Source organism: Heterocephalus glaber, unplaced genomic scaffold (genome assembly GCF_053883595.1).
Source record: "Heterocephalus glaber isolate CG9 unplaced genomic scaffold, H.glaber_assembly_v1.0 deba00001460, whole genome shotgun sequence".
Lineage (NCBI taxonomy): Eukaryota > Metazoa > Chordata > Mammalia > Rodentia > Bathyergidae > Heterocephalus > Heterocephalus glaber.
Genome location: NW_028258307.1, coordinates 824,984 through 837,579, shown reverse-complemented (window position 1 = coordinate 837,579; position 12,596 = coordinate 824,984). Strand labels below are relative to the sequence as shown.

The 12,596-nt window shown below is 52.9% G+C and overlaps 1 long non-coding RNA gene across 1 annotated transcript; it reads left to right on the top strand.

The window, feature by feature from the left end:
* The first annotated feature begins 7,954 nt into the window (after nt 1-7,954).
* Nucleotides 7,955-11,593, top strand: LOC147826861 (uncharacterized). Its single transcript, XR_015453341.1, has 2 exons — nt 7,955-8,393; nt 11,254-11,593. It is a non-coding gene; the product is annotated as an uncharacterized LOC147826861 (long non-coding RNA).
* The last annotated feature ends 1,003 nt before the right edge of the window (nt 11,594-12,596 follow it).

Below are 12,596 nucleotides of genomic sequence, written 5' to 3'. Positions count from 1 at the left end.
CATCTCCAGAGGGAACTGCCAGGTCTCAAAACCAGGGAGCCCCATGCAGAGGGGACAAGAGTGCCCAAATGGTCCTCTCCCTCCTCAGGGTGTCAGCTTGGAGGAAGCCCAGGGCCCCACCCAGGGCCAGGGAGAAAGGCCAGGAATGGTGGCGGGGATCCCACCCCATCGTGGCGCCCTCGGTGGCCTGGCTGGGTGGAAGAAAGGGTGAATTCTCATGAGAATTCTGATAAATGGGCTCCTCCACCCTCCCCCTCCCCAATTAAAGCCAAGCTGTCCTAGTGCTGCTGAGGCAGAAACCACTTCCAAGCCAGGCATGACATCAACATTTCAGTGATAAGGGTGGACAATGGGGTGTTAGACTAATAGAAAAACACCGCTGGATAAGGCCGGCTCCTGATACCCAGGCTGATGGGAAATACCATTGTCTGTCCGCTGTCAGCTGAGTCCCAGGGCGACAGGGATTCCAGCGGCCACAGGCGGGGGGGGGGGGAGGGGCGGTCAGGGCTGGGCTGGGCGCTGCTCCTGAGGGAAGGGAGAAGGTGCCCAGGAATTGGGGTGCTCAGGGTGCCAGCCCTGGCTCCGGGGCGCAAGGGAGGCCACCACCGAGCCATGGAGAGTGTGGGTCCCAGTAGCACTCAGCGTGGAAAGCCAGGAGGACCAGTGCTGCAACCCCGTCGCAGGCCTCCAGCCCGGGTCTGCTGCAGGATGGCGAAACGCTGCTTGGGCAGAAACGCAGGGACCCCACATGTCCCCCGATGTCCCACCGCTCCCAGGGGCCCTTGGTTCTTTGATTCCCACAGAATTTTAAAATTTGCATCAAGGTAATACGTGCACATAGTTTTTGCATTTTAAGTACGTTCATAATAAAGGTATAGTCAACAACAACTGCAACAGCGACCTCCTGACCCCTCCTCTGCTGGGCTCTGCTCCTGGAGACCAGGGCCGGTTTCGGATCCTGCAGCTGCTGAGGCCAGGCCTTCCCTTTCTGCATCACACTCTCGCTCCATCTTCCCCAAGCCTCCTCGGGGGCTTCTTCCAGGCCAATGAGATGTCAGCAAGCTTATTCTGCCGTCACCCCTCTTTCTCTTCCCGGCCTTCCAGCGGGACCCCAATGTTTGAGACAAATAATCATCAGTGATTGTTCTGAGAATAAAAACACTGCTGTGAGCCTGTTTGCTGGGTCTGTGGCCTCTGCTTTTTTGGTTTTCTCCTGTTTTGCTTGAATGCCTGGGTCTCTGCCTGGGAAAGTATCCATTTATTATCTGGGGAGGTACTGAGTCCCAGGTTGGAAAGCCTTTTTCTTCTGTGTTTTAGGACTGCTCTGGCTCCAGGCCTGTGCAGAGCTGACTGTTTTCTCACTGGGGGCCCTAAGGGCTCCTTTCTGTCAAGTTGCTGGAAGTCGATATTGTTTTGCGCATGTCTTCTTCATCCATTGTCCTGGACAATCAGCAGCTTCTGTGGGTCCAGAGCCTTATCCCCTTTAATTCTAACAAAAATTCACTTGTGGTTTCTTAGCTAATTTCTGCCCTTCCACCACCCCCTTCTCTTTCTACAATTTCTATTGATTAGACAGTAGAAATCCCAGATTGCTGCTCCAGTGACTCTTTTCTAATTATCTGTTTTCTTTGTCTTTTTATCTTTTGGGGGGAGATTTCTTTGGCTTTATCTTCACATTCTTCTGTAAAATTCTTTTTACCCTCTACTTTATTTTGAGTCCTAAGAGTTCATTCTTGTTCTCTGATTGTTGGCTTTTCAGTTTCCCAGTCTTATTTCATTAAATAAACATATTAATTATAGAGTTTTTAATGTTTTCTTCTGCTTTTCACATTATTTGTTACCTTCCATCTCTCTGTGCATCATTTTCTATCACCCCGTGGCCTCTTGCCACTCTCCTGACACTGCAGTAGGACAAAGAAATCTGTCATAAACTGCACACATTGGACTCAAGACAGCCTTGAGTTCCTGCTCACTTTTTTGGAGGGGGTACTGGGGATCGAACTCGGGACCTTGTGCTTGCAAGGCAGCCGGTGGAACCACTGAGCTAAATCCGCGGTCCCTGTTGCTCACATTTTTTAAAAGTGAAGAAATAGAAGAGCATTTTTACATAAATAAATCTGTAATTGAAATCCACGTGGTCCTCAATTTTATATATTTGACTATCCTGCATCGAAGGCTTCCATACGTCGACACTTGTATATGCTGTCTTGTATGCGCAGACCTCAAACTGCCGCATGGCATTTCTAAAAAGGGTTTCTGCTTTTGCATGGTGGTGCTGCCTGCCTGTTCCCACGTCGCCAGTCTCCTGCCATCTTTGTTTATGGGTGCTTAATGACGTGACTATGTGCGTTAAATTAGCATGCTTGCCGTGTTATGCTATCTGACTCAGTAGAAAACAAAATCGAAAGTGCCAGTACTACTGATAAGAAGGGTTAGGGCTCAAGAACCTCATTCAGTTGAGACAAGCAGAGGCAGGAGTGGCTGATCTTCAGCCTTGAGCTGAATGATGTTGGATTAACTTGGCTGATCACACTGGATTGTGAGGGAAAACAGCACAGTCAGAGAACGGGTACAAAGTGTTGGAAATATACCCTTGAGCATTGTGCCTGAACCTCAGTTGTAATTTGAGAATTTACCACTTCTTTAGTTCCCAGGGAATTCCCTTTACAATATGCAAACAGACTGCCTAGGTCTCCACATTTGGAACTGTCTACAGTTTGAGGGTTTTTTAAACTTTGACTAACTTAGAGGGAAAAAATGGCTAAGACAATGAGACCAGGCTGCCGGGAAGGCCAGGATTAGCGTGCAGCCCTCGGAGGCAGCTGAGCCCATAAAACCTGCAGAGACACAGCCACGGTTTAGAAAGTTGCTAGGATCCCCCAGTGCTTTGGGCCACATCTCTGGGCTCCTGGGCCCTCAGCTTCTCTCCAAGAGTGGTGCTTGGTGCTTAGTGCTGCCTGGTGTCTCTTACAGCACCCAGCCAACTTACATCCAAGGCTCCCAGACCGCCCACAGCTACCACCTCGCACTGGCACCACTGCGGTGCCCGTTGGTCCCTCGGGCCTGTCCTGCTTGTCTCAGGTCCACTTGTCATTCTGTTGCCTTGGCGTCTTCCCAGAATACTGCTCTGCTCTGCTCGCCCCAAATCCTGATCGCTACCCTGTTGGGGCTGCTTGATCTTAAACCTGAGACTCTGCCCAGAGCCCATACCCGACCTGCTCTTCCTACTAAATCTCAGCAGAAGCCAGGGTATCACCAGAGTCTCCAGACCCTGGCCCAGGCCACCTTATTATCCCCTTCCCAGGGAAGAATTAACCCCTCCTTCCTCTGCCTGTACGATACTTGAGAAATATCTGCTCTCCCTTTCCCTCTTCCTGCACTGAAGTCATCATTCGCTTCTCTTCTCCCCGGGAATCTCAGGCAACGGTATCTTCTGTCTCTCCATCTTCAGCGCCTGGCCCACACTTGGCACATAGTTGGCACTTAATATGTATCTACGGAATTTGTTTAATTAGGCTGAAAATATGCAGCCCGGGACCACATAGGGTTTACTGTCCAAAAAAAGTGGCTAGAGAATTGTTTACATAGAATCAAAGATATGTTTTCAAAGACCAGGACAAGGAGTTTGCTTTTAAAATAATTAATCAGCAGAAAGGCTGGGTGGCCGCTCAATCAACGAGTGTTCCCCAGACATCTGCAAAATTGAAGGGCTGTCCCCAACAAACAGAGTTCACCCTCTTTTCACCATCTGTATATCTGCATTCCAGACACCTCAATCCTTCATACACAGTACAGGAGGCAAAGTCATGGACATAGGAATGGGTAGGGATTAGCATCCCTTCTCTGCTTATTCCGGAAGCTATGGGCAATGTCAGTAGCTACAATTTGCTAAATGAGCCAGTGTCTAACAATGACCACACACCGTGTGCTCCACTGCTCCCATTTTTTTTAACAACAACAAAAAATAGATTAAGACATCATTCCTACATCCAAGCATTTCATATCTATATGAATTTAAACATCACATCTTCAGTGAAACCTCCCCAACCTCCTGACTGGGTGAGGTGCCCCGCTCCTCACTGTGAACTCATCTACAATTACATAAGTCTTTCATTTCTGTCTTCTCTACTAAGCTTGAGCTCTGTGATGGCTGTGACAATGTCGTTCAATTCACTACCATAACTCTGGCCGCTGGCATGGAGCCTGGCCCACAAAATGAGTGGGTGGAGGGTGAGAGAGACAAGTGCTCTCCCCGGTGTCTCGCCCAGTCTCTACCCAGTGACATTTCTACCCATCTCGGCCATTTCCCACCTGGCTCCGTGGCCAGGCGGAACTGACTTCCGAAGCATGGTGAGGCTGCATCTTCCTGCGTCACACTCCCCTCCTCCACGTGGTTCCCCCTCCCAGTGTTCACAGCTAATTTCATCACTGTCTTCCAGGCCTTGTGTTTATGAAGAGTCCAAACTCCTAGACATTTCTTGGCTTCCTCCAAGTGCCCTAGTTTTAAAGTAAACCTCTGAGAATACAGCAGAGCACAAGGACTACTTCACCCCCATTTTTCCTGTTCTCACTAAAATCTGCCAGAGAGTGCTTCTACTCTGAAGAGACACTCAGAGTAGGGGTGCTCCAACCAATGACCCAGCTGCCACATTAGTCAAGACTCTTGGGAATAAGGACCAAAAGTTCGATTCAAACAAATCTCAATGAGAAGAGAGGGAAATCATTGGCCCTGTAATTGGGCAATCTAGGTCGTAATGACTCCAGGCAAGATGGCATCCCTGAATGTTTGTTTCTCCCACTGTATCTGAACTTTACTTGTCTCACAACAAGGTCTCCATGAATCTTGTGAGAGGATTCTGATTGGCTCTGCTCAGGTCACCTTCCTATATCTGAACCTATCAGCGTGGAGCAGTGGGGGATGAGAAACAATTGAGATCCGACCAGTCTCAGTCACAAGCTGTTGTAGCCAGCAGGATTTGGTGAGGGAATACATTAAATACAGGACACATAACTTATAAGGCTATTCATGATAATCATCCAAAGATTTAAATGCAAAGGAGTGCAAGAGATGAACTACATACTAGAAGCCCAAAGGATTCAACTCTGGGTCTAGATCCCAGCAGTGTTCCACACAAGTCCAACTGAAGGCCTAGAGTCCAAGGCAATGTCCTCCTTGAGTCCAGCCAGTGGCCTAGAGCCCATGGCAAGGTCTCATGCTTGTGCGTATTGAGGATCTGCACCCGGAAAGCCCAAAGGCCAGTGGTGGAAGCCAGAAAATCTATGCTGGTGAGATGAAGGATTTCTGCCACCAAACTGAGGGATCCACATTGGAGCCAGGAAGTGATGCGCAGGGTGAAGATCAGAGCTCCCCTGATGAAAACAGCAGCTATTCCCAAAAATAGTGAGGCCCCGAGCTCCTCCTCTGATGAGAACATCCTAGTTTGCATCAAGAAAACCATTGCAACAAGCTTCTCCTAGCAAATCAACAGGCCAAGATCTTCCCCTCCAGTTCTCTTTTTATGGCTATAGGTAACAATCTTCAGGTGAATCCTCCATGCCCAGACCATGCTGATTCAGTTCAGCTGGGCGTTACAAGTTGACCATTAGTCAATCCACCACATAAGCCATCCCTGAAATGCCCCACCTGAACTACACGCAGTTGGAGTGTCTTTCTCCCATTGACAGCTTGCTGGCCCCGAAAGTCCCCCATGTGATGGACATCTCATGTATCAAGCACCACCTAGGCTTTGTAGGGAAACAAAGGTGAGTCACACTTGTCCCCACCAACAGGGGCTGAGAGTCAGGAAGAGATGAGTTATGAACATGAATATCTGCAGTAGAGTGTAGTTGGTCCTCACAGGCACAGGCAAACTACTCTTGGAGGCTGCAAGAGCAATGGACCCCAGAGGTCACCTGAGGGGCCAGTGCAGAATAACCTGGTGAAGTTGGTGGTCCATTGGATGGTGGCCAGGGGGAGAAAACACTACCCCTGTCCACCTAAGGTGGGTCGATAGATGGAAGCAACTTTTGCAGGTTCTTTCAGGCATCCTCATGCTATCTCGCTTCAGGTCCAACCTTCCATGCAGAGCCTCATCTTGGATCACCTAGCCTGTGTCAGGCCTTTCGTTCTTTCCATTAGAATCTAGCCAGCTGCTCTATCCCATGTCATCTACTTCCTGCCACCATCGTGACAGGCATTTCTACTGCTTCCTAGCCCCATGGGGAGGTGGTGATGGTCCCCTGGCCAGCTTTAATCCAGGCTGTATTCTCAGGGGCCCCCCTCCCAGTCACTTCAGCTGCTCACCCCTGAACTGCTCACCAGCCCCCAGACAGCCCACTAGAATGATCCCCAACCCCAGCAAACTGCTGCCTGTGGAAGCCAGGTAGGAGCAGAGGCCTCCACAGCGCCCGCCCTGGAGCTCCATCCTAAGGGCTTGATCTCCATACAGGGGCGTGTGGTACAGCTGGATCAACAGGGATGCCCCTGCTTGGAGGCAAGGACACAGTTCTAAGGATGGAGAGCCTCGGCCAGTGGGCCTGGCCTCTGGGGTCAGGCAGCTCATAATTTTAGTTTACTCAGGAAAGGTGTTTTACGACGTTGCGCGCTTGGGGGGACAAGTTGCTTTTTCTCACAGTGGCTACCATGGGGAAAGTTATCAGTCATAGTTATTTCTTTATAGGTAGCACGTAGGAGGTATAAGTATTCTCCTGTCTTAATGGCTTTGAGTGAATTAACTCTTTTCCTTTTCAAATTAAGGTGAAATTTACATAGCACGAAGCAAAACATTTTATGATAAATATTCACATATCTTTAGTAGAGTCAGAGTAATGTCCAAGCACAACTATGAGGACATTTTCATCAGCCTAAAAAACCCATTCTCGTTGCATAGTCCCTTCCCGTTGCCTCCTCCCTGTGCACCTGGCAGTCAACAGGCCTCCCATCCAGATGGATTTGCCTGTTCTGCACTTTTCAAATCAATGCGGTCGTATCATAAGTGACCCTTTGTGAGTGGCAGAGAGTTTTCAAGGTTCATCCATATTGCAGCATGTATCAGTGCTTCATGTCTTTCTATGACTAGATAATATAGTATCAAATCGTATAGGTCACAATTCGTGTATTCATTCATGGGGCCTGGGGGAGGAGCCTGCTATTGCCTCTGCTTATTCCAGACACCACAGAGGGCTGAGGCGGAGCTGCTCCCCAGGAAGGCAGGGCTGGCTGGAAAGGCTGGAGGGAGGTAGCGGGAATAATTACCTGAGCTGGCAGCCAGCCCTGGCAGCAGTGAGAGAGTGACCCGGGCAGCCCAGGGGAGGGTGAGCCGGGCACCTTTAGTGGCACAGGTGTTGGAGTAGCAAATTTTCCATGAATTGGGGGCTGTTCCACACGATTAAAATAGCCGCTTGGGCCTCTTGGCAAGCTCGGTGTTCTCTTCACACTCTGCAGTGTGTCCTTCAACTCCTCCCAGGCTGTTCCAAGGATAAGTGGCAAGAGGAATTCCTTCTCTTTTCATGCACGCTAATAAGGAAGGGGGGAGTGGTCCCCAGGGCAGGCTGGGAGGCGAGGCAGGGTGTCCTGCTGGGCTGGGCCGTGTGGAGGGGAGGCTTGGGCAGAGCTCGGGAACGGCTCTCGAGAGGTGCAGACACAGGCGGAGAGGGAGGCTGAGAGGCCGGAAAAGCCAGAAATGGAGAGTGAGGCGGCGTGGGCCCATCTGTGAGCCCAGGGCCTGGAGCCCACGCGGCAGGGTCCCTCGGGTGTCACATCCAGGCCTGGTGAGTGAGTCTTAGGTGCTGTGCCGAGGGCTGGGGAGGTGCCTCTGTAGGAAGAAGACAAATGTCTACCCCAGGTGACTCGCTGTCCCATCTGTAGGGAGAAGTCACGACAAGATCGGCTCTCCCTCCTCCTCTGTGCCATGGCTGCTGGGAGGAACGAAGGAGCGATGTCAATGAGGTGAAGGTGACACTGCTCAGCCCTCCTTCGGGCCCAACGTCTCTGGAGTTCTCGACCATTCTCACCCCCACCCCAGTCCAGGTCACATGTGGGCTTTCTTCCTTTTTCCTGGTCTCTTCCTCTTCTTCATGGAAGGACCAGCCAACCCTGGGGAGTCAGTGTGAATGGTGACCCAACTCTATGAAGGTGAAGCATCCAGGGCCCTCTCTGGCTCTGCTGTGGTGATATTATGTCATCATCATCATCATCATCATTATTGGGCAGAAGTTAACCATGACCTTTCTTTGCTCATCTGACCTCATCAGTGGGCTCCTAGACATCACAGAAGATGCCAGGGACTTGCCCAGTCTGCCTCCCACCCCAGGGACACCAGAGGGTCTTCCCTTGTTATCTCAGATCTCACTGACCCTCTGTCTGAACACTTTCCTGATGCCTTTTTTCCAAGGTATGACCTGAGTGCACCCCAGGGCACAGGGGGTGGTTGTGTGAATAGATTCCCAAGCTCCTTCTCCATGGGGACAGGGCCAGGGAGTCTGCATTTGTGCTCTCTCCAGAGGGGACTCTTACTACCCACACTGACTTCTCTGCTCTGCACTGTTTGACACATAGTCATCGGCCACACCCATTGTCTGTGTCAAAGGGCAGGACTCAGGGACACTGCAGTGACTGCCACAGTGCCTTGAACATGGCAGGACTCAGTAGGTGATTTCTGAGAGGAAACTAGCTAGATTCAGAGAGAGGATGGACGGATGGATGAGCAGATGGATGGGTGGGTGGCTGAGTGTGTAGGCGGGTGGATGGATGGGGAGGCAGATGGATGGATGGGTGGATAGATGGGTGGGTGGATGGATGGATGGATGGGCAGGTGGATGGATGGGTGAATGGATGGATGGATGGATGGATAGATAGATGGATGAATGAGCAGATGGATGGGTGGGGGATGGGTGGGTGGATGGATAGGTAGATACACAGATCATAGATAGATAGATGATAGATAGATAGATAGATAGATAGATAGATAGATAGATAGATAAGCAAAAGCTTGTTACAGTAGTTTTGATCATAGCTCCTCTGGTACTTCATGGGACCAAAGTCTGGGCTGTCCCAGAAGTTTTCATGAGATCCAAGCCTGGATTCAAAAAGCTGTTGAGAACCAAGGCAGGAGGTGACAGAGCATAACAAGGTTCGAGTCCACTTCTTTCTGGCCATGTGTCTGGGCAGTTGCTGCAGCTCTCTGTGCCTGGTTTCCCATCTCTACAGAAGATCGTAATGGTGCCTCCTCTTGGGGGTGCAGTGAGGGTTGACCAGGAGGCTAGCAGGAACAAAAGCGCCTGTGAGTCTGCCACACCCCCCAGCCTCAGCTTCCCTCCAGGCTCGCCTCCTCCTCCTCCTCTCTGCTCCCTGCTCCTCCCTGCGCAGTGCCAATCCAGAGCTACTTTACAGCTCCTCAGAGGCCACTCTGAGGGCTTCCGGCCCCATCTCTACCCAAGGAGGGCACAGGGTGCAGGCCCCCTTCAGCTCCTCGCCTCAGCCCCCCAGGAGAAGACAGATCCTCAGGGAGGAGGCAGAAAGAGGGCGCCCCAGGCTGGGAGACACCCACAGGCTGCTGCGAATCCCAGAAATAAACATCCCTCAGTCCTAACTCCAGGCTGCCTTTCTCTGGGACAGCCTCCCCTCCATTTTACTGAGATTTTCCTCTTCAGCCTCAGAGTCGCCCCGTATCAGGCCCTCTTCCTACAAGCGTGCCCCGCGGGTCCCACATTCCCAAACCATCCGGTGTGCCCCACACGCAAGGCGCTTACAAGCCAATTGGTGACATCAAACCAGCACATGTGAGGAGGCTGGGGAAGGTGCTGTGGCACAGATGTGAACAGGCAGGGTCCAAGAGAGGGCCCCTCAGGGGTGGAGTGGCCAGGGAAAGCTTCTGAAGGAGGAGGGCCATCCTGGAGCTGGAGGCCTGGGGCTGGGGGTGGCGGGGAATTCTGGGAGGCCCTGGAGGAGAGGCCTGCTGGGAGCTGCCTGAGCCGGATCCACCCTAGGAAGAGTTGCACCACAGAGGCCTCACCGCAGGCAGGGCCTTCAGCCTGGTGCTTGGGCTCAGAAGCCCCTGCTTCTCTCGGGCTGCCTTCCGGGTGCGCTGGCTGTGGCCTCCCAGAGGTCCCGGGCTGCTCCGCATTGATTGGCCTGTGAAAGGGCACTTGGCAGGCTGGTTGCTGGGAGACAGGCCCAGGGGCCCGGGCTGGGATTAGCAAGTGGCCCTGTTTGCTCTCCTTGCAGGGAGGAAGGAGGACTTTGGTCTCAGCTTATCAAACTGCTCCGGGTTTGAAAGCCCAGGAATGCAGCCTTGGGCAAATGTGCAGGCTCACAGGACACCCATTAATCAAACAGCCCCCTTTCCTCCACCCTGCATACCCTGACCCCACTTCACACACTCACACACACACACACACACACACACACACACACTCTTTCCGGTGTCTCAAAAGAGACCTCCAGCCAGCCACTGCCGCAGGCCTGGCCAAGCCATCTCAGGACACGGGTCACTCAGAGGCCCAGGGCAGCCTGAGGTCCAGCAGGGACTTCCGGAAGGTGGACAGGGCCACCAGGCCAACCCATCTGCCCTGGACCCCACACAACTAGCAGCACATCCTTTCCTCAAGAGGGAAAGAAAAATAGCCTCAGCAGTCACTTCTAGGGAAAACAGTTTTACAATATAAAATCCTTCCTTCCAACTTTATGGAAGGAGAAAGGCCAGTACTGGTTCTTTCCTACCGTGGCTGGAATCAAGCTAAATCCCAAATTGACCCAGGGCCCAAAATCTGGCTTCCAGCCTAGTGCTCAATTCTAAAAAGAAAAACATGAATCCAAGAAAAGCAGACTTCAGAGAGATGAATGTGACTACTAAATGTGGGTTCCTGTTAGAAGGGGTGACACTGACTGCCAGGTGCCAGCCAGGGGTGCTTAGCCAGTGTGGAGAAGGTCCTGGCCTTCAGGAGACAGACTGGTTCTTACTCAGGCTACCACATCGGCAGTGTGGAAGGGGGAAGAGAGAGTTCCGGAACATTTCTCCCTAGCACAGCCGTCCATCCCAGCCACCATACTTGGGCTTTCCTTGCTGAAAACGGAAGCCCAGCTGATGAGAGCGAGCGAGCGACAGGAAGGGGCTCCCTGCCGTGTCGGGGTGCTGCCCCAGTGGATATGGGGACCACGGGTCCAGAGGACAGATCGGCCCACTGGGGCTGCCACCGCCTGACAATCTGGCCAAGCCACTGAGCAGCCCCTGGGACCCCTTCTTCACCTCACAGCCAGGGGGACACCCTGAAACTCCCCTGGGGTCCTGAACTTCCCCGCTGGAAACTTCACAACATCGCCCATTCCTGCCGCCCACCCCCAGGATGACAGCGAAGCCCAGATGCCCTGCACAGCTCCCAGCTGACTGTGACCCGCACACCCCGGCCTCCAGGCTGCGCCCCATCCTGCTGGCCTTCTGTCCACTCCGTCTGGTGCAACTGAGGGTCCTAGCCCTTCCCTGAGTCACCCTGCATGCTCTTCCTTTCTTTCTTCTTCTTCTTTTTTGAAACTCTGGAACTCTCTTCGTGCTCGTCTGTTCTTCCCTAAGCCCATCTATTAAATGGAATTAATGTACGATGTGCATTGTAATGATAGTTCCTGCTCATCCTTGTGCACGTGATCCCTGTCCTCTCCCGGGGCCCACAGTAGTTTCCCTGTTGGCCTCCTTTGCTAGGTCCCCAGCTACCACAGCCAGCCCCGCCTCTGTGTCCACCCCTTGGCCCTGGCCTTTCAAAGACACGAAAGACTGTGGAGAGAGGCCTGGGTCACTGCCTGATGGCCACTCTCGGAGGAGGCAGATCCCCTGCCACCTGCACTCCTGAGGGGCTGAGCACCCCTGGTGGAAGGTGGTCCTGGAAGGGTTGTGTAGATGATGGAGCCCAGGGTCAGCTGAGGCCTCTGGTGTGCTCGGCTTTGGATCCTTGCCCCCACCCCGCCCCGCCCCACACACAGTGGGTGACAGTCAGGGCTGGAGGCCAGGCCTAGGAGATGCTGAGGCCAGCGCTGGCCACTCACTCTGCAGAGAGGCCTGCTGTGCATGTGGAGACCGTCAGCCTGCAGGCCCATGGAGGCCTGGGCTCTGTCACCTTGACCCCAAAGAGCTGGGGTGCTTCCGCACCCCCTGAGGCTGGCACTTCCAGAGGGCGTGGGCACAGAGGGAGTTCAGCGGCAAGACAGTCTTGCCATCTAAGCAACCCAGGTGCAGCAGGGAGGAGCAATGACCTCAGCAAGGTCACGTTATCAGCCTGTGTGGCCTGGGCACCCTCCAAACACAAGCTGCGGGAGTCTCAGCTGAGCCACGGACCAGGCGGCTCCCGCCTGCCGTCTTCTGATCAGAGTGTTGCACACCACAGGCCAGGGCAGTCAGAAGGCGCCTGGAGGCAGGCTCGCTGCTCTGCTGCTGAGGCCACGCCAGCCTGCGCCTGTGCACGTGTGTGTGTGCACATGCTGGGAAGGTTGGAGAAGCCCTTTGCGCTGACTGGGAGACTGTCTGCAGGAGCGCCTTGAGGAGAGCCTCTCCAAAGCACAGGGCAAAACGAAACAGCTCCAGTCTCGGTCCAGCTCCTCCTCGGAAGCG